The sequence below is a fragment of the Lipotes vexillifer genome, unplaced genomic scaffold (genome assembly GCF_000442215.2).
Source record: "Lipotes vexillifer unplaced genomic scaffold, Lipotes_vexillifer_v1.1 scaffold168, whole genome shotgun sequence".
In the NCBI taxonomy this organism is placed as follows: domain Eukaryota; kingdom Metazoa; phylum Chordata; class Mammalia; order Artiodactyla; family Lipotidae; genus Lipotes; species Lipotes vexillifer.
Window position 1 is genome coordinate 2,394,859 of NW_006773947.1, and position 18,891 is coordinate 2,413,749.

At 43.3% G+C, this 18,891-nt stretch overlaps 1 non-coding gene across 1 annotated transcript; it reads right to left on the reverse strand.

Annotated features, from left to right (window-relative positions):
• Positions 1 to 4,459: 4,459 nt before the first annotated feature.
• Positions 4,460 to 4,532, reverse strand: TRNAE-UUC (transfer RNA glutamic acid (anticodon UUC)). Its single transcript has one exon. It is a non-coding gene; the product is annotated as a tRNA-Glu (tRNA).
• Positions 4,533 to 18,891: the final 14,359 nt, after the last annotated feature.

Genomic DNA, 18,891 nt, shown 5'->3' on the forward strand with positions numbered 1-18,891 from the left:
CTTGTGCATCGCTTTCCCCTGCCAGTGAGGTGGTGCCTTCTCCAGTGGGTGATGGACCACATGGTACTTGGCTGATCTGCTCAGGTTGGGGCGTGTCAGGCAGCCCATGGCGGTGCGCCTTCCTTTAAGACTCATTCTCCAAGTCTCTATGTATCTTAGTGGTTAGGAGTTAAACACAGCAGCATATTCACAATAGCCGAAAGGTGGAGGCAACCCAAGTGTCCTTCCATGGGTGCAGGGACAAAAAAATTGTGTTACATACATACAATGGAATATTATTCAGCCTTAGAAAGGAAGGAAGTTCTGGCACATGCTACAACATGGATGAAACTTGAAGACATCATGCTAAGTGAAATAAGCCAGTCACAAAAAGACAGATACTGTCTGATTCCACTCTCTAGAGAAGTCAAATTCAGAGACAGAAAGTGGAATGGTGGTTGCCAGGGGCTGGGGAGAGGGGGGATGGGGAGTTATTGTTGAATGGGGACAGAGTTTCAGTTTTGCAAGATGAAGAGAGTTCTAGAGATGGATGATGGTGATGCTGCACAACAGTGTGAATGCACGTAATGCCACTGTACTGCAGTTAAAAATGGTGAAGATGGTAGATTTTACGTTATGTGTATTTTAGTGCAAATAAAAATTTAAAAGCAAATAAAGAGGGAAGGTGCTGATGGAAAGACTACGAATCAAGTGTGGGCTCTGCTGTTTATCAGGCTGTTGTGGATCTTGGCCAGGTTAATCTGTCTGAGTCTTAGTCTTCCCATCTGTGAAACGGGGATAATGATGTACTAGGGATGGAGGGGAATTATGAGGGTCACTAACTCGTGTTTGTAAGCCGCAGGGCATGCTGTCTGCACTCAGGAAGTGTGGCTGTTATTGTGCAGGTGGATTTCACTTATTCACTGCTCCAGAAAGCAATCTTTCCCCTCAGACATTCTCATAGAAGCATTTGGGGCATTTAGCCTAATAGCAAGGTCATATGGACACTAACAAAGCAGAATGACTGGGGACCCAGGCCAGTGCGTGTATAAGCTTCCTGGGTCTTCCTGCCTGGGGGTCAGCTTCCTCTCCGCCCACAGTGAAGCATTCTCAACTGTACTTTAGGCAACTTCACTGTATCTAGACAAAGGCCTTCTTAACTGACCCTCCGTCCCAGAGGGACACTTCTCCATAAGTGTAAAACTTCCAGTATTCCCCTTTAGACTCTTAGGGAGAGTTGATAATTGTTGACAGCAACAAGCATTCATTTTCTTTTGTTTTGATTAAACAATAATTTGTTGGAAAATGCTTCCTGGTGCAGTAATTAATGACCGGCTGGAGCTGCTAACGCCAGAGGTAAAGCAAACGGCCCTTAACCCAGCTAGCATTAGCTACCAGGAAATGTTAGACTTGGAGGGTAATCCCTGCTGGTACAAACTCTGAAATGGGGAGGAAGAAAAAGAGAGAAAAAAAAAAAAAGCCTTGGCAATTTCTTCTTGTGCAATGAAAAGTTTAAAAATGGAGCGTCGGGTTGCCATAGACACAATTCCTGGCTCTGGGCTGTCCTCCATGCCTGCATCCAGCCGCACAGCAATTAGACACGGTTTTCAGCAGGGCAGCTGAGCCTCCCAAGTACCTATAATGAATATCTGCAGCTCCAGGCTCCCGCGGAAATCCTCAAGCCTTCACTTGTCACTATAATTTCCTTGGGAAGTGTTTCTAATTACATATTTCTTGCTGCCTGCTCCAGGTCAAGTCTTCTTGTATACAATATTCGAATTACATAAAACCACAAAACAGTGAGAGCGACCCTGGAGTGGTCCAAATTGCTATGTATTTGCTTTTAACTTAGTACTGTTAAGCATTACTGGGTGTAATAGGGCATCGTTTGCATGAGCAAAAATAACGTTAAAGGAACGTGCCTCATTCTTTTTAAATCTCTGTAGAGGTCAGACCCATTTCAGCAAGACATTTATATAATAACAGAATTTCCAACTCCAACACATGGACCGTTTAACTATTATAGCAGGGTCTTTGTCAAGAGGAACTTAATTCTTTTGTATTATCTCCTGGGACCTGCCATTTAGGGAACTTCTGGCAGTTTAGTTCCCTGGAGGTGGACTGTTAGTTTAGGTAGTTCTCCAAGATGTAAGACAAGCTTCACCCACTAATTCTTAGAGAAAACTGAAGTCAAATGAATCTCAATCCAGATGCTACTGTATGGATGTTAAATTTTCTTTGGAGTTGGGTAAATTGGAGGACACTTCAGCTCTTGAAGAAGAGACAAAAATGGTTTTTTCTAAAAGGGTGGGTTGGCTAGGGTTGGGGGGTTCCCCTCCTTACAGGGGAGGGGTCTAAGTCCACCACCCTCTCTACCTTGCCTTGTGTTACGGAAGACTGAGCACCTGCAGGACCCAGAGTTACTGACTACCTGATCGTCTTGGGGGGCCTGAGGAGTTGTGCTCAGCTGAGCCTCCAGGCAGTGCCCAGTGGGGGAGGGCCGGTTCTGGCCCTGGCTTGCAGCTGATGCAAGAACATGTTCCGACCCCATTCCCTAAGGAGTTTCAGCAGAAAGTGGCAGCCCTGCAAGAAACAGCATTTGCTCTAGGCTTGCTTCTGCCCACTGGCTCCTCCTCCCATCTCTAAATGTTGAGGCCTAGGGTTCATTCCGGGACCTCTTCTCTCTGTCTGCACTCAGTTCCTAAGTGATGTCATCCAATTTCGAGGCCCTGAATCAATACCATCTGTAGCAGATTGTGTTTTCCAGAGTTTGGCCACAACAATATCTCCATCCCATATGCTCTTCCACAACGTGGTCTTCACACTCGTTCCATGGAGAGAAGGGATCTATATCCACCACCCTCCCCATCCCACCTTGAGTCTTGGCAAGCTCTAGCTCTCTGGTAGCCCAGAGGATGAGGTGGAAACGATGCTGCATGACTTCCAAGGCTAAGTTAGGAAAGACAGTGCAGCTTCCACCTTGTTCACTGGTACACTCACTTTTGGAGCCCTGAGCTGCCATGTAAGTAGTCCAGCTACCCCAGGGAAACCCAAACCACATGGAGAAGCCACTCTAAGTGTTCCAGTTGACAGCCCCTGCTGAGGTCCCAGTGAAATAGCCAGCCTCAACTGCCAGATTTGTGAGTGAAGACACTTCCTGGTGATTCCAGCCCCAGTCATCATGTTGCTTCGAACCCTTGAGTCTTCCAAGCTCAGACCCAAAATTTGTGGAGTAGAAACTAAACACTCCTGCTGTGCGCTGCCCTGAATTTCGAATCCACAAATTGGTGGGTAAATGAAATAGCTGTTTTAAGCTAAGTTTTGGGGTCATTTCTTATATAGCAGTACTATCTGGAACACCATCTATATGCCAATGACTCCCAAGTTTCTATCTCCAGCTTAGGGCCTCTCTCTGAGCTCTAGACTCACATATCCCACTGTTGATTTAGCTTTTTCACTTGGATGTCAAACAGGCTTCTCATAGAACATGCCCCAGATCCAACTATTGACCTACCCTGCCCTGCAAAGCTGCCCTTCCCTCAGGTGTCCTCATCTCAATAAATGACACTGAAGCCCAATTGCTCAGACTCAAAATCTAGACCTAGTCAGTGACTCTTCTCTTTCTCTCCCAACTCGCATCCGATCCATCAGCAAATCCCATCAGCTGTACTTTCAAAACATTTCCCAGATAGGATTACTTCTCACCTACTCTACTGGTATAACCCAAACCCAAACTGCATCTTCTCTGTCCTGGATTATTGCTATAGCCTCCTAACTGGTCTCCCTGCTTCCACTCCTGGCCTGTAGTCCTCACCTCCATCAAGTCTCTAGAAGGCACAGTAAACATCTCAAGATGTAAATCACAGCAGGAGCCTCGACTCCTCATTCACTCATCTGGGTTTTGACCAGGAATCTAGCTGGGGCTGTTGGTGAGAACACTCACATCCAGCCTCTCCATGTGGCCTGCACTTCCTCATAATGTGGTGGCTGGGTTCAGAGACCAAGTGTCCCAAGAGAGAGGAGAGCCAGCTAGGAGTGCATCTAGGATTTAGCCTTGGGCGTCATGCAGCAGCACTTCTGCCACATTCTACTGGCTGAGGCAGTTAGGAAGGTCCACCCAAGTACAGAGGCAGGGAACACAGACTCCACCTTTCCATGAAGCCTGTTAGGGTCACACTCTAAGAGGAGCATATATAATGGGATATACATTGGTGCGGCCATCCTTGGGAAGTATAATCTGCCACACTGTTCAAGAAAATTTAACTACATAAGAAAGAAAACCATACACCAAAAAATTCCATAAGCATAATGTAAATGCAAAAGAGTATAAAGAAATGCTAACTCTTTTTCCTAAGCCCCTCACTGAGCCCCTCCTCTAGGCTTTGTGGGTTGATAACAGGCATATTTGGCTGGTTAACATTTTATTTTTTATTTATTTTTAGTTTTGGGGGGCCACGCCACGCAGCTTGTGGAATCTTAGTTCCCTGACTAGGGGTTGAACCTGGGCCCTCTGCAGTGAAAGCGCGGGGTCCTAACCACTGGACCATCAGGGAATTTCCTCCCCCGCCCCCTTTTTCTTTTGTTGTTAATACTGCGGAGGGAAATTGAGTCTAATGTGCCTGCTTCCTCTTCTCTCTGAGGGCAGGAAGAAAAGAATGATGTCTCCTTCATCTCAACCTATAAGGCTCGCTTCAAATGGTACTTTCTCCACAGACCCTCCCTGACTTCCACTGTGTGAACACTGAGTTTTTCCCCATCTCACAAGGTACTTATACTTTCTTCCTTGTATTTCAGTTATTCATCTGTCTCTTTTAAATCTTACCTCTCTTTAATTCCTCCAGGGTATACTGAACTATAAATTTCTCAGGGGAGAGGGACTTTTTTTGGATTCATCACTGTTGCTTTTCTGCCCTGGTCTTTGCACTGTTCACATGTGTTAATTATGCAATGTGTGCTGGTGGAATTCATGAAGAAGCAGTTGTGTCCAGTGTCTGTCTCATCTATATTTAATAATCCTGGAATGTAGTAGGTGCTCAATTAAAACATGTTTTTGGTGAATGGATTGTGATCTACTAAATACAGGACATTTAAGGGGGAAGTAAGCATAAGAGCTGGTCCCAGCCTTCGGTTACTATTTATACCTTTTGCCCAACAATGTAAAAGCTATCACAAGGCAGGGCATGATTATGATTTTTTGACAAAAGTCTGTGTGACTTAGAGAAAGCTTTTCTAAACCTATATAGCCAAAGTCAGAAAACATAAAAGAGAAGACTGATTGTTTCTGCTGCATAAAGATGAAACACTTCTGTACATTAAAAAAAAATCATAAATACAAGTAAGGCAAATGGAAAGCCAGGAAAAACTTGTCAGTATATTAACAAAAGGTTACTATCTTTAATATTGGAAGAGGTCTTCTATGTCAGTAAGAAAAAGACAAACATTTTTTAGTTAGGGAAAGGATATAAATACTCAAAACAAAAAGAAAAATATAAATGGTTAATAAACAGAAGAAAGAAAACCTTTAACCTCATTAGCAATCGTAGAAATTCATAGGAAAACCACACTGAGGTAACATTTTTCTTTTATCAAATTGGCAAACTATTTTTGTTAAGATAATCTGCAGTGTTGGCTAGCTAGATTAGGAAGACTGAAAATTGATGTTTAAAATGGACATGCTTTGTAACCCGGCATTTCAACATCCCCAATTTATGCCAAAGAATTTATTGCTGAGGTTTGCCAAGATCTGTACACAAAGACACTTCATGAAGTACTGATTTTAATAGCAGAAAATTGGGATTAATGTCCAGCAATTGGAATTAAATTGGTTAAATAAATCATAGCACCACACTGTGATACAACATTATATAGCCATTTCAAGTGCTGATATGAAATAATATTTAATGAAGTGGGAACATATGCATGTTACATAGTTAATTTAAAGTTTCAATTTATCAAGCAAATGTAGAATTGTTTTCTTTTTCATCATATATATTTCCGTAATCAAAAACATGTATGGGGGGGCTTCCCTGGTGGCTCAGTGGTTGAGAGTCCGCCTGCTGATGCAGGGGACATGGGTTTGTGCCCTGGTCCGGGAAGATCCCACATGCCGCAGAGCGGCTGGGCCCGTGAGCCATGGCCGCTGAGCCTGCGTGTCCGGAGCCTGTGCTCCTCAACGGGAGAGGCCACAACAGTGACAGGCCCGCGTACCGCAAAAAACAAAACAAAACAAAAAACAAAACAAAAAAAAAAACATGCATAGAAGAAGCCTAGAAAGATTTACATCAAAAATTTTAGGATTCTGTGATTTTATTTTTTCTCACCGCTTTTTTGTGTTTTTAAACTTTCTAGGGAATTCTCTGGTGGTCCAGTGGTTAGGACTCTGTGCTTCCATTGCAGGGGGCACGGGTTTGATCCCTGGTTGGGGAACTAAGATCCCACAAGCAATGCAAGCTGTGTGGTGCGACCAAAAACAAAACAAAGCAAAACAACTTTATACAGTAGCATTCTTTTCTATCCAGGAAAAAAATACCATTATTTCTTTTAAGTGGTGTGGAAGTTGCCCCTGCAATATAGGTGGGAATGCCAGTTCTGGCTATTTCCTTTGAAAATATCTCTAGGTGCCATGGGTACACATTTACAAGAGCCCATTTTCTCCTGAGAATAGAGTGAGGGTGGGAGGAATTTTGGTGAATGTTTGTACTTGCAGCTTGTCCTGGAGTAAATCTTTAAGACTGTGGGAATAGGTGCTTTGCGCTCTGTTGAGCTGGCGAATGTATGTCAGGTTTCCTGTCCTTCTGTCTCCGTCATGTGCAAGGATCTGTGAGTGGAGGGTTTCATTAATCTGAATGCATCTGCAACCCCATCAGGAGCATTTCAGTTTCATGGGCAAGTGGTTTGCTTTATTTGCTTTATTTGCTCCTGATGGAAATAAAGGGATGATACAATTAGTTCTGTCCGCTGCACGTGGGGGTGGAGCTTAAGTGAATTAAAACGTTCTGTGGCAAAGGAAACATGAAATGGGCGTGAGAAGTTGGATAGCAAGAGGAAAGCAAAGTTTACTGATTTTCTCCTTTATTTGGCTCTCAGGTTTATGAGGATACACAAAAATCACACAAAGAAATCTGATGGGAATTGTCTCTAAAACTAAAAAATAACATCACCACTGATCCAGCCTTCATGAATCCCTCTGACTCTATTTCCAAATATAAACCCTATATAAAACCACCCCGTTTCACTTTGGGGACCACTAAAACAAGTAACTATTATAGGACAGAGAAAAAGAAGACGTTTTAATAATATGTGTGTTCAGATGCTTGCATCAAATGTTAAAAACCCATCAGTTCACGATGCAGAATACCACCTGCCCACAGGTACAAACAAAAACATTTCCTTTGCTCCAAAGGGTCTTTTTTCCATTTTATTATTGCTAGTATAAGAGATCAGGAAATGTCTTAAAATGCACAAGTGGTTTTGCTGACTTTTTATGTGGTTTCTTTTGAATTCAGGAAGCTTTGAATGACATAAATGAGCTCTGTACAGATGTTTCTAGAAGGTTTATGGCTCATCTCTGAGGTTCCCAGAGAGTGGTCAGCTCCACATCACACCTCATGGGACCCCATGGCCCATGACAATGAAATCAAAGGAGGCTGTAATTTTCTCTCGGCCTTCTTTGGGCTTGAAAACTGGAAACAGCACAGAGGACCATACATTCAATGACACACCAGATTGGCATCTTCCCTGTGCCAGCAGCCATGCCCACGAGCTGTCATGGTGTGTTACAGTCCTTGACCTGCTGGTGTTTATAGCTGGGGGTGAGAATGGAGCCAGGGAGGGGACATTAATTTAATAGGCTTCTGGGTGTTTCCATCCTTATTTCACTCTTGGACAAGCCGAAGGAGGAAATGGTTTTCAGCAACCTCTGTGATAAAAACTATTTGCTTATTCAACTGAGTTATCTCTAAAAAATGTTGAAGGACAGTTTAATACTCACTGTCCCCCAACTGTCTCTCTCTAAATATAGTTCACGTATATGAACCATGAATCTCTCTCTTCCTTTCCTCCACACTCTCCCTGATTTTCCCCCAAACTGGCCTACTTTAGCTCTTTTCTCCTTTCCTTTTTCTCGTCTTTTCTCCAGTGGATTTTCCCTTCTTCTCTAGCAACTCTCTGTTCTTTCGCATGTAAATCAAACCATTCTCAAACCTTGGCCATTCTCATGTTCCTCCCTAACTAACACCACACACAAAGGCCCAGAGTCTCCCGGGAAGAGTAGAATTCTCTTAATGGGTGTGATAACTCCAAGTATTAGATACTATTAACTCACCAGACAGACAGATGAGAAACCCGGACATAGGGAGGGCAAGTAACTTAGCCAGGGCTGTGCAGCCCTCGAGTAGCAGGACCAGCCTTCAAAATTCCTCATTCCAAAGTTTGGGCTGTTTCCAAAGTACAAGGGGAGGTCCTCAGGGAGGGCTCTGGGTGGATGAGGAACAGAATTAAGTCATATTTACCGACAGCCACATCCTCTTAGATTCACGGAGCGGCTTCCATGCCCAGGACAGGAAATAGCCCTTCTCCCAGGAAGCCCCCCGTGGTGTGTGTCTCAGGCGACACACACATTGTGGAAAAAAAGCATTCTTGTTCTCAGAGGCCTGTATCTGCACAGCGCCAGGGGACCACTCACACTGTTTTCCCATGAATGGTGCCCCCTGGAGTTGTGTGAGGGCTCGGCCTTGGCTGCACAGTTGCTTTATTTCTCACGTTGCTTTTTTTTGGAGGTCTTGAGGGGAAGGACTGTGACATCTGCTCTTGGAATGTTTCCAGCCCTGCTGAGGTTCAAAGCCCACATCTGTTCCAGGGCCTTTCACTTCTGGTTCCTCTCAGTTCTCACTGACACTTCGGGCAGGGACAGATAACCTAAGCTTAAAATTCACGTTGTCTTAAGAACCTAGAAGAAGCAACTCATGTAGTTGGAAGTATTTGAAAGACTCTGAGGAAAAGGTATCCCAAAATGTGTGTGTGAATATACATTCTCTAGAAGTTACTGTCGTGTAAAATTCAGAAATAACCACTTTTAGGTGAGAATCTATGAATCATTTTGGTGAATGTGGGGTGGGGGAGGGGAAGAACAGGAAGCGAGGAGACTTCAAGGTTTCTGTAGAAATAATTCGAGGGTAGGGGCATCTTCTCTCCCTTCGTCCCCCTTAGGTAGGTTTCCCGACTTTGCTGGACCCATTCGAGTCTGAACTCCGCTTTCCTGTGGCCAAAGGGTCACGGCAGTTTCCTAGCGGAAACTCCTGGGAGCTGGTGACCAATGGGAAGACCAGCAACAGTGAGAAAAGCAGCCTTGATCTGTGGACCAAGGGCGGCTTTAAATGAGTGAAACTCCATGTACTTGGGGTTTGAATAAGCCTGTGCATCCTAACCCATTTTTAGTACCTGTATTTGATCTGCTTTTAGCATGATGACCAATCAACAGACAATTGGCTTACAAGAGCCAGAAGGGAAGGGAAGCTGGAGGAGGCTTCTCGAAAGCAGTGCTACCTAAAACAAAACCATTTCTCGTGGCAGGCTTTCATCTGTCAGAAAGCTTTGCACGTGAGATCAGGGGTATTGAAGCAAGAAGAAGGGAGTTATGGCTTTTGTTCCTCTCTATTCTGAATCAATAAAAGTAACAAACCTTGTGTGATTACGATAAGAAATATATACTTGGTCTTCCCCACCGGTTCCTGACACAGAGCTCCTAAATCCCTTGGAATTCCCTTGACGACAGGGACTCTTTTATTTTTTCTTCAACATCTTCATTGGAGTATAATTGCTTTACAATATTGTGTTAGTTTCTGCTGTATAACAAAGTGAATCAGCTATACATATACATATATCCCCATATCTCCTCCCTCTTGAGTCTCCCTCCCACCCTCCCTATCCCACCCCTCTAGGTGGTCACAAAGCACCGAGCTGATCTCCCTGTGCTATGCAGCTGCTTCCGACCAGCCATCTATTTTACATTTGGTGGTGTATATATGTCAATGCTACTCCTTCACTTCGTCCCAGTTTACCCTTCCCCCTCCCTGTGTCCTCAAGTCCATTCTCTACGTCTGTGTCTTTATTCCTGCCCTGCCCTTAGGGTCATCAGAACCTTTTTTTTTTTTTTTTAGATTCCATATATATGTGTTAGCATACGGTATTTGTCTTTCTCTTTCTGACTTACTTCACTCTGTATGACAGACTCTAGGTCCATCCACCTCACTGCAAATAGTTCAATTTCGTTTCTTTTTATGGCTGAGTAATATTCCATTGTATATATGTGCCACATCTTCTTTATCCATTCATCTGTTGATGGACACTTAGGTTGCTTCCATGTCCTGGCTATTGTAAATAGTGCTGCAATGAACATTGTGCTACATGGCTCTTTTTGAATTATGGTTTTCTCAGGGTATATGCCCAGTAGTGGGTTTGCTGGGCCATATGGTAGTTCTATTTTTAGTTTTTTAAGGAACCTCCATACTGTTCTCATAGTGGCTGTATCAATTTACATTCCTACCAACAGTGCAAGAGTGTTCCCTTCCCTCCACACCCTCTCCAGCATTTATTGTTTGTAGACTTTTTGATGATGGCCATTCTGACTGGTATGAGGTGATACCTCATTGTAGTTTTGATTTGCATTTCTCTAATGATTAGTGATGCTGAGCATCCTTTCATGTGTTTGTTGGCAATCTGTATATCTTCTCTGGAGAAATGTCTGTTTAGGTCTTCTGTGATAGGAACTCTTTTGTTCTAATTAGGCTCCTCTTGGCTGGCCCCTAGGTAGCTTCAGGATGGGGCTAAGTCTCCAGAAAGGCCAAGCTATGGTTAGAGGCATGGACCTATGGGGAAAAAGGAGGGGTTAGACAAAGAGTTCAACCACCAATGGTCAATGACTTAATCAATCACACCTACGCAATGAAACCTCCATAAAAACCCCTAAACAATGGGTTTTGGAGAGCTGCTGAGTTGGTGAATGCGTCTTGGTGCGGGGTTGAGGGTGGGCAGCAGACCCAGAAAGGGCGTGGAAGCTCTGCATCCCTCCCGCATACCTTGCCCTATGCATCTCTTCCGTTGGCTATTCCTCAGTTGAAGTCTTTATAGTACACCGAAAATAGTAAAGTTTACCTGAGTTCTATGAACCGTTCTAGTGAATAATCAGACCTGAGGAAGAGGTTGTAAGAAGCACCAAGTTTATAGCTTGTTGGGCAGAAATACCTGTGACAACCTGGGACTACGGCCAGCATCTGAATAAGGCGAGTGCAGTTTTGTGGGACTGAGCCTTAAACCTGTGGGGTCTGCACGAATTCAGTGGAGTTAGTGTCAGAATTGAATGGAATGGAATTGTAGGACACCCAGTTGGTATGAGAACTGGAAAATCGGTTGGTGCAGAGGAAATAAAACGCCTCATTTGGTGTCAGAAGTGGTATGAGTGGAAACAGTACACCTTGTGACAAGTGTTCTTTGCTGGGGACTGAGAATTCTGCAACCTTGAAACAATGAACACTGGGGTTTCGAATAGAGCAGGCAGGGACAATTAATAGCCTTCTGGCTGTGTCTGTTTTTTCACTCTTGGACAAGCAGATAAAAGAAGATGGTTTTAAACAGCCGGTTTGATAAAACTGTTAGTTCATTTGAGGTTTTGGGAGGGTTGTTTTATTTTTTTAAAGATAAATAACTGTTAACTGCTATACCGTGTTGTAGGGCTCATGCCTGCCCTGTTGTCCTGGCTCTGGCAACAGTGGGAGAGACTCAGCAGCCTGGGATCCAGAAGTGACCTGCTGGCTATGTTGGTGATGCTGGACAAACAGCTGGGCCATAGACCACATACTTGAGGAATGTTTTCCCAGCCTGGCCAGGGGAGGTTGTGCACTGTCCCGGTTTGTTCATCCGCTTTCTGCAGCCAGTGTAGAAAAAGCAGGTCCAGCAGGGGCTGTTGTCACAAATCGATGATATGTACCTCACATTCAAAGTTCTTCACATATTGTTATGCTGTATAAGGATAACATTCTATTTGTCATTTATGTTTTTTAGAATCAAAGTGTGTTCACTATGCAAAGATGAGTTGACAACATATTCTCTAAACATAGCTGAAGAATGTTAAGAAACCGGAATAGGATTTTAGAGAGAAGCGCACTTGCTTTCAATGAGTAAAACTCCATGTGCTTGGGGTATGAATAAGCCTGAACATCATAATTCATTTTAATATTTGTCTTTGATCTGCTTTTTGCATAATGATCAATCAACAGACATTTGAGTGACTACTTGAAGAACCTTTGATGTAGAAAATGCTAGGCTAGAATCATGATCTCGTGCCCTATTTGGACTCTATGGAAAAGAAAAGTACTCCTTCTCGTTTAGTGTTCAGGAGAAATCCCTTCATCAATTTATGTTGGTATTAGCAATTCAGAATCTACTAAAATGCAGAACAGAATAAAATTAAAAGTTCATAATAAAGAGCTGAGTACAGGCTTTCTAAAAACTCAGTCATCAACACATTAAAGTGATGTGTCCAAGCTGTGGTCTTCTTAGAAACTGTCTAGAAAACTCTGTCTTCATAGAAACAATCTAGTCCCCCCAGCCCCGCCCCAGAGTGTTTTTTTTGCTCAACAGTAGTACATAAACATCATCAACTGCTTTGAGATGCCAGTTGTTTTTTCCAAGAAAAACATGCTGTTGTTATCAAGTATCTAGGTTGTGAAATTTTTACAGCTTCTCAAAAGCTCTTCATGAAGAGAAATGTTCTCCAGCAAGGATAGCAATCACAGCCTCAGACATACACACACACACACACCCTTATCCTTCAAAAATTCAGAACATTCATGCCTGTGTCAACATGATTTCAGATAAGCACCAACCCACAAACCCAAACATTGTGTTGGCAGAGCCAGTAAATAAAGAAAAAGCAGTGATCTGTTTGCCTCCACCTCATCTGCCACCATGGGCACTGTATTTTAATGCATTTTTGTTAGGTAGCCAACCCTGCCGTAATCTGTGTCTACTTGGGCCTTTTACTAGGAAGTATAGTTTCTGATTTTTAGAAGAAAAAATTTGTTTTCTTAAAGACAGAACTGTGAATGTCAGTCACTTAATGAAGGCAAAAAAGATATATGATATGAGGTTTTAAGAAATCACATTTAGGGGACTTCCCTGGCGGTCCAATGGTTAAGACTCTGCACTTCCACTGCAGGGGCCATGGGTTCGATCCCTGGTCCAGAAACTAAGATCCTGCATGCCGTGCAGTGCGGCCAAAAAAATAAATTAAAAAAAAATCACGTTTAGAAGGAACACAGTCATTTATTTCAGGCTGTCATGAGTATTACTGCCCCAGCAGATACATGAATTACACAGCAGGGTCTTTTTGGTCACAGTTTGTAGCATGACTCGCCTAGATTTACCAACTCCTGAAGGAGCTGATCAAACAATGCTTAAAAAAAAAATAAATTGCACATCTATTTAAATTTTAAAATACTGTATATAAATAGCACTTTCTGTGACAAAAGTCCCCAACTCCCATTTAAAAACTTATATGGTGTTTTCTCCATGAACATGGATTGCCTTTCTGGCTGGACTGTAAGCTTCTTTTTTTTTTAAGTGAAATATAGGTGACATGGAATATTATATTAGTTTCAGGTGTACAACTTAGTGTTTCACCATTTATGTACATTATGAATTGATCACCACAATAAGTCTAGTAACCATCTGTCATCACGCGAAGTTATCACAATATTATTGACTACATTCCCTATGCTCTGCATTATGTCCCTGTGACATTTATTTTATAACTGAAAGTTTGTACCTATTAATCTCCTCACCTATTTCAGCCAACCCCCCCATACTTCCCCTCTGGTGACCACCAGTTTGTTCCCTGTATCTATGAGTCTGTTTCTGTTTTGTTTTTTGGATTCAACATATAGGTAATATCATACAGTATTTGCCTTTCTCTGACTGACTTATTTCACTTAGCATAATACCCTCTAGGTCCACACATGTCTCAAATGGCAAGATTTCATTGTTTTTCATGGCTGAGTAATATTCCATTGTGTGTATAGGTATAAATATTATATAGCTCCACATCTTTATTTATTCATCTATTGATGGACACGTATTGGGTCCATATCTTGGCTACTGTCAATCAGTGGACATAGGTGTGCAGATACCTTTTCAGATTAGTGTTTATTCATTCAATCACTCTATGTCTTTTGATTGGAAGCCTTTAGTCCATTTATAGTCAAAGTAATCATTGATAGGTATGTTATTATTGGCATTTTAATTATTTTCGAATTGTTTTTGTAGTTCTTCTCTGTTCCTTACTTCTCTTGTTCTCTTCCCTTGTGATTTGATGACTTTCTTTTGTGCTATGTTTGTATTCCTTTCTCTTTACTTTTTTTGTGTCTCTGTTATAGACTATTGGTTTACGATTACCGTGAGGTTCATGTAAAATAACTTATGTATATAGCAGTCTGTTTTAAGTTGCTGGTCGCTTAATTTTGAGCACATTCTAAAAAAACTACATTTTTACTCCCCCTCGCACATTTTATGTTTTTGACATTGTATTTTACACATTTTTACTTTGTGTGTCGCTTAGCTAATCATTTTAAATATAGATGATTTTACTACTTTTGTCTTTTAGCATTCATACTACCTTTACTATATGTTTGCCTTTACCAGTAAGATTTTTTTCTTTAATAATTTTCTTGTTTCTAGTTATGGCCTTTTCTTTTCTGTCTAAAGTTCTTTTAACATTTCTTGTAAGGCCAGTTTAGTGGTGATGAGCTCCTTTAGCTTTTGCTTGGCTGGGGAACCATCTCTCCTTCAATTCTGAATTATAACCTTGTCAGGTAGAGTTTTATTAGTTGTGAGTATTTTCTTTTCAGGACTTTTAATAAATGGTGCCAGTCCTTTCTGGCCTGTAAAGTTTCTGCTGAAAAATCAGCTGGTAGTCTATGGGGGTTCCCTTGTATGTAACTAGTTGTTTTTCTCTTGCTGCTTTTCAGATTGGCTCTTTAACTTTTGACATTTTAATTATAATGTGTCTGGGTGTGGTTCTCTTTGGGTTCCTCGTGCTTGGGGCTTTCTGTGATTCCTGAACTTGGGTGTCTGTTTTCTTCACCAGGTTAGGGAAGTTTTCAGCCATTATTTATTTATTTATTTATTTATTTATTATTTATTTATTTTTGTTTTGTTTTTTTGCGGTGCGTGGGCCTCTCACTGCTGTGGCCTCTCCTGCTGCGGAGCACAGGCTCTGGACGCGCGGGCTCAGCGGCCATGGCTCACAGGTGCAGCTGCTCCACGGCATGTGGGATCTTCCCGGACCGGGGCACAAACCCGCGTCCCCTGCATTGGCAGGCGGACTCTCAACCACTGTGCGTAGGTTTTCTGTCCCTTTCTCTCTCTCCTCTTCTGCGACCCTATAATATGAGTGTTAGTACACTTGATGTTGTCCCAGAGGCCCCTTAAACTATCCTCATTTTAAAAAATGCTCTTTCTGTTTGCTGTTCCAATTTGATGATTTCCAGTTCCCTGTCTTCCAGATCACTGATATCTTCTGATTTTCTGCTCTGCTGTTGATTCTCTCTAGTGTGTTTTTCATGTCAGTTATTGTATTCTTCAGTTCTGACTGGTTCTTTTTTCTATTTTTTATCTCTTTGTTCTCACAGAGTTTATCCATTCTTCTCCCGACTTTGGTGGCCATCTTTATGACTATTTCTTTGAACTTTTTATCTGGTAAATTGCTTGTCTCTGTTTCATTTAGTTATTTTTCTGAAGTTTTGTCCTGTTCTTTCATTTGGAAGGTGTTCCTTTGTCTCCTCATTTTACCTAACTCTTTGTGTTTGTTTCTATTTTTAAAAAAATATTTATTTATTTATTTGGCTGTGCTGGTCTTAGTTGTGGCATGTGGGATCTTGGTTGCGGCATGCGGGATCTTTAGTTGCGGTATGCAAACTCTTAGTTGCAGCGTGTAGGATCTAGTCCCCTGACCAGGGATCGAACCCTTGAACCTGGGCCCCCTGCATCGGGAGCATGAAGCCTTAGCCCCCGGACCACCAGGGAAGTCCCTTTGTGTTTGTTTCTATGTATTAAGTATATCGGCTACATCTCCAGGTCTTGAAAGAGTGGTCTTATGTAGAAAGTGTACTGTGGGGCCTTGTGGCACATTCCCCCCCGCCCCGTCATCAGAGCCACATGCTCCAGTGGGCTGTGTGGGCAGTGTATGCCCTCCTGTTGTGGTTGGGCCGTGATTGCTGCAGGTGCATTGGTGGGCAGGGTTGGTTCTTAGCCATGCTGGCTGAGAGGTCCTGTCACAACTGCTGCAGGTGTGCTGATATGCGGTCCTGGCCCCCAGTGTTGCAGTGCCTGGCTGTGACTGTTGCAGGCATGCTGCTGTGCAGGGCTGACCCCTCCTGGAGCGGGAGCCACCCCCTGGAGTGGGCACTGGTGCTGGCCAGAGTGGCCTGCCGGGTGGGGAGGGCAGGAGCCACTTCGGAGGGGCTGGCTGGGGTGGGCAGGTTGGGCAGGACTGGTCCTCAGGGGGAACTCCAGGGCAGGACACGTGGAGTTAGCTAGTTTGATGAATAATGACAGACGTAGTACCCACCGGCACCAGGCCAGCTAGGTGGAAGGAGAATTTTTTAAATGGCGCCCAACAGCATTTCAGTCCCAGAGAAGGTTCCACCAGATCGCTGCCCCTCCAGCACATACACTAAAATTAGTCAGTGAATCACCTGGGAACTTTACAAGCTGCTGCCTCTGTGCTGGGCCTCTGAGCCAGTGAGTTTGTGCCCAAGCTCTTCAAGATCAGCATCTCAGTTTCCCACAGGCCTCCAGCTCCCCTGGACGTAAGCCCTCTGACTTTCAAAGTCAGGCCGTATGGGGGCTCGGCTTCACAGTGCGGGTCCCCTACTGTAGGGGGGCTTCCGCAGCTGTGCTGTCCCTCCCGCTTTGTGGGTGGCTGCACGGGGGTTTTGGGTTGTGACTAGACTGAGTCTCTGCCCCTCCTACCTGTCTCACTGTGGCCTTTCCTTTCTATCCTTAGTTGTAGAAAGTTGTTTCTGCTAGTCTTCAGCTCGTTCTCAGGGATAGTTGTTCTCTATGTAGTTGTAGGTTTTGTGTGTCCATGGGAGGAGGTGAGCTCAGGTCTTCCTACTCTGCCGTCTTGATCTGGAAAACCTGGGATCAATGCTTTTTATAAGCTGATTCCAGATACCATACTGCTACTGATTCAGATAACACTATTTTAGTAAATATTATTCCAAAACATTCCAGTCTATCATTCATGATGAATTAATACAATTTCTCTATCAGGTCTGGTGCCAATTTTTAGAAAATAAAAAATGAATAAATAAAAAGTTATGTATCAAAGCCTAGAGAGGAAAAGAGAACATTTTTGGACAGATTTTCCCCTTGGATTTGATTACATGAAAGCACCCCAAGACCACGATTTCAGTTCCCTCTCCAGGTAAAATGCTGTGCTCCTTCTGTTTCTTGGTAATGTGTCTGAGCCGTTTGTCCAAGTGTGGCCAGTGACACTCCCTTGTATCAGGCCGAGGCACTGAGGCAATTGGCCAGAAGAGATTGGAGAGATCTGAGGCCAGAGGACAGGAAAACCCAAAGGCCTGAGCAGCGATGAGTCAGAGGCAGGTGGAAATCCAGAGCCCAGAAATATCCAGGGACTGAGAAAGACAAGAAGGCCAGAGTCCAAGCACACGCCTGCTAGGAAAGTTGGTAGGGTTTCTATGTTCTAAGTCAAGACGTGGTCAGAGGATGAGGCCTTTGTTCATTTTCTTCCCTGTCCCCCAATTCTGTGCTTTCCACAAATGCACTCTCTCTCTTTTTTACGGTTATTCAAAACCTGCCCCTCTTTTAAGATCAGGGTTACATCCCCTTTTGTTCCACCCCTCGCTGACTTGAGCCACAGCTATTCCTTTCCTTGGCTTATGCTGTTTACCATCTATGCAACTCATTTAGGACTTAATCTTATGGTGTTTTTTTGTTTTGTTTTGTTTTTAAAGTTCTTTCACATACTAATTCATTTTACAAGGATTGTACAATCTTTTTTCTTTTTTATAAATTAATTAATTTATTTTTGGCTGCGTTGTGTCTTCATTGCAGTGTGTGGGCTTCTCATTGTGGTGGCTTCTCTTGTTGTGGAGTGCAGGCTCTAGGTGCCCGGGCTTCAGTAGTTGTGGCTCGCGGGCTCAGTAGTTGTGGCGCACAGGCTTAGTTGCTCCACAGCATGTGGGATCTTCCCGGACCAGGGCTTGAACCCGTGTCCCCTGCATTGGCAGGTGGATTCTTAACCACTGTGCCAACAGGGAAGCCCTATGGTGTTTTCTTTGACATTCAGAATTGTTGTTTCAACATATCTTGTTTTCCCAAACCAGACTAGAAGCTCCTTGAAGTTAAGACCTGATCCATAATGTGAGAGGCCAGACCAGGAACTTTATTTCTAGTGCTCAGTCTTGCTCACCCACCAATGGAGCCATTGGCCTGTGGTTTATTAGATTTTCCTGAGTGGGGACAGGATGGCTCCCAGAGCCTAAGGCGAGGGTTGAGTCTTCCCAGGTGAATGGTCTTGGTACAGCCTCCCTGGGGTCTGGGCATAAGTTCCTGGTGGTGCTTTCTCACGATTTACCCTCTTACCATTTTTCTCTCCAGCTCTCTTTTAACCACATTTGTGCTACCTTTTCTAGATTATATGAAATTCTATCTTCTTTCTGAAACCTGCAAAAGTTATATTGTTACTGTACCTCATTATGGTGCTGACTTTTGAATCTTGGCAATTATCTAATAATCCAATCTTTGGCTTTCTTGGAACTTTTCTTACAATTCCATGTGGGTCTTTGTTATTCATCCTTTACTATTTATTCTTCCCATCCATGGGCATGT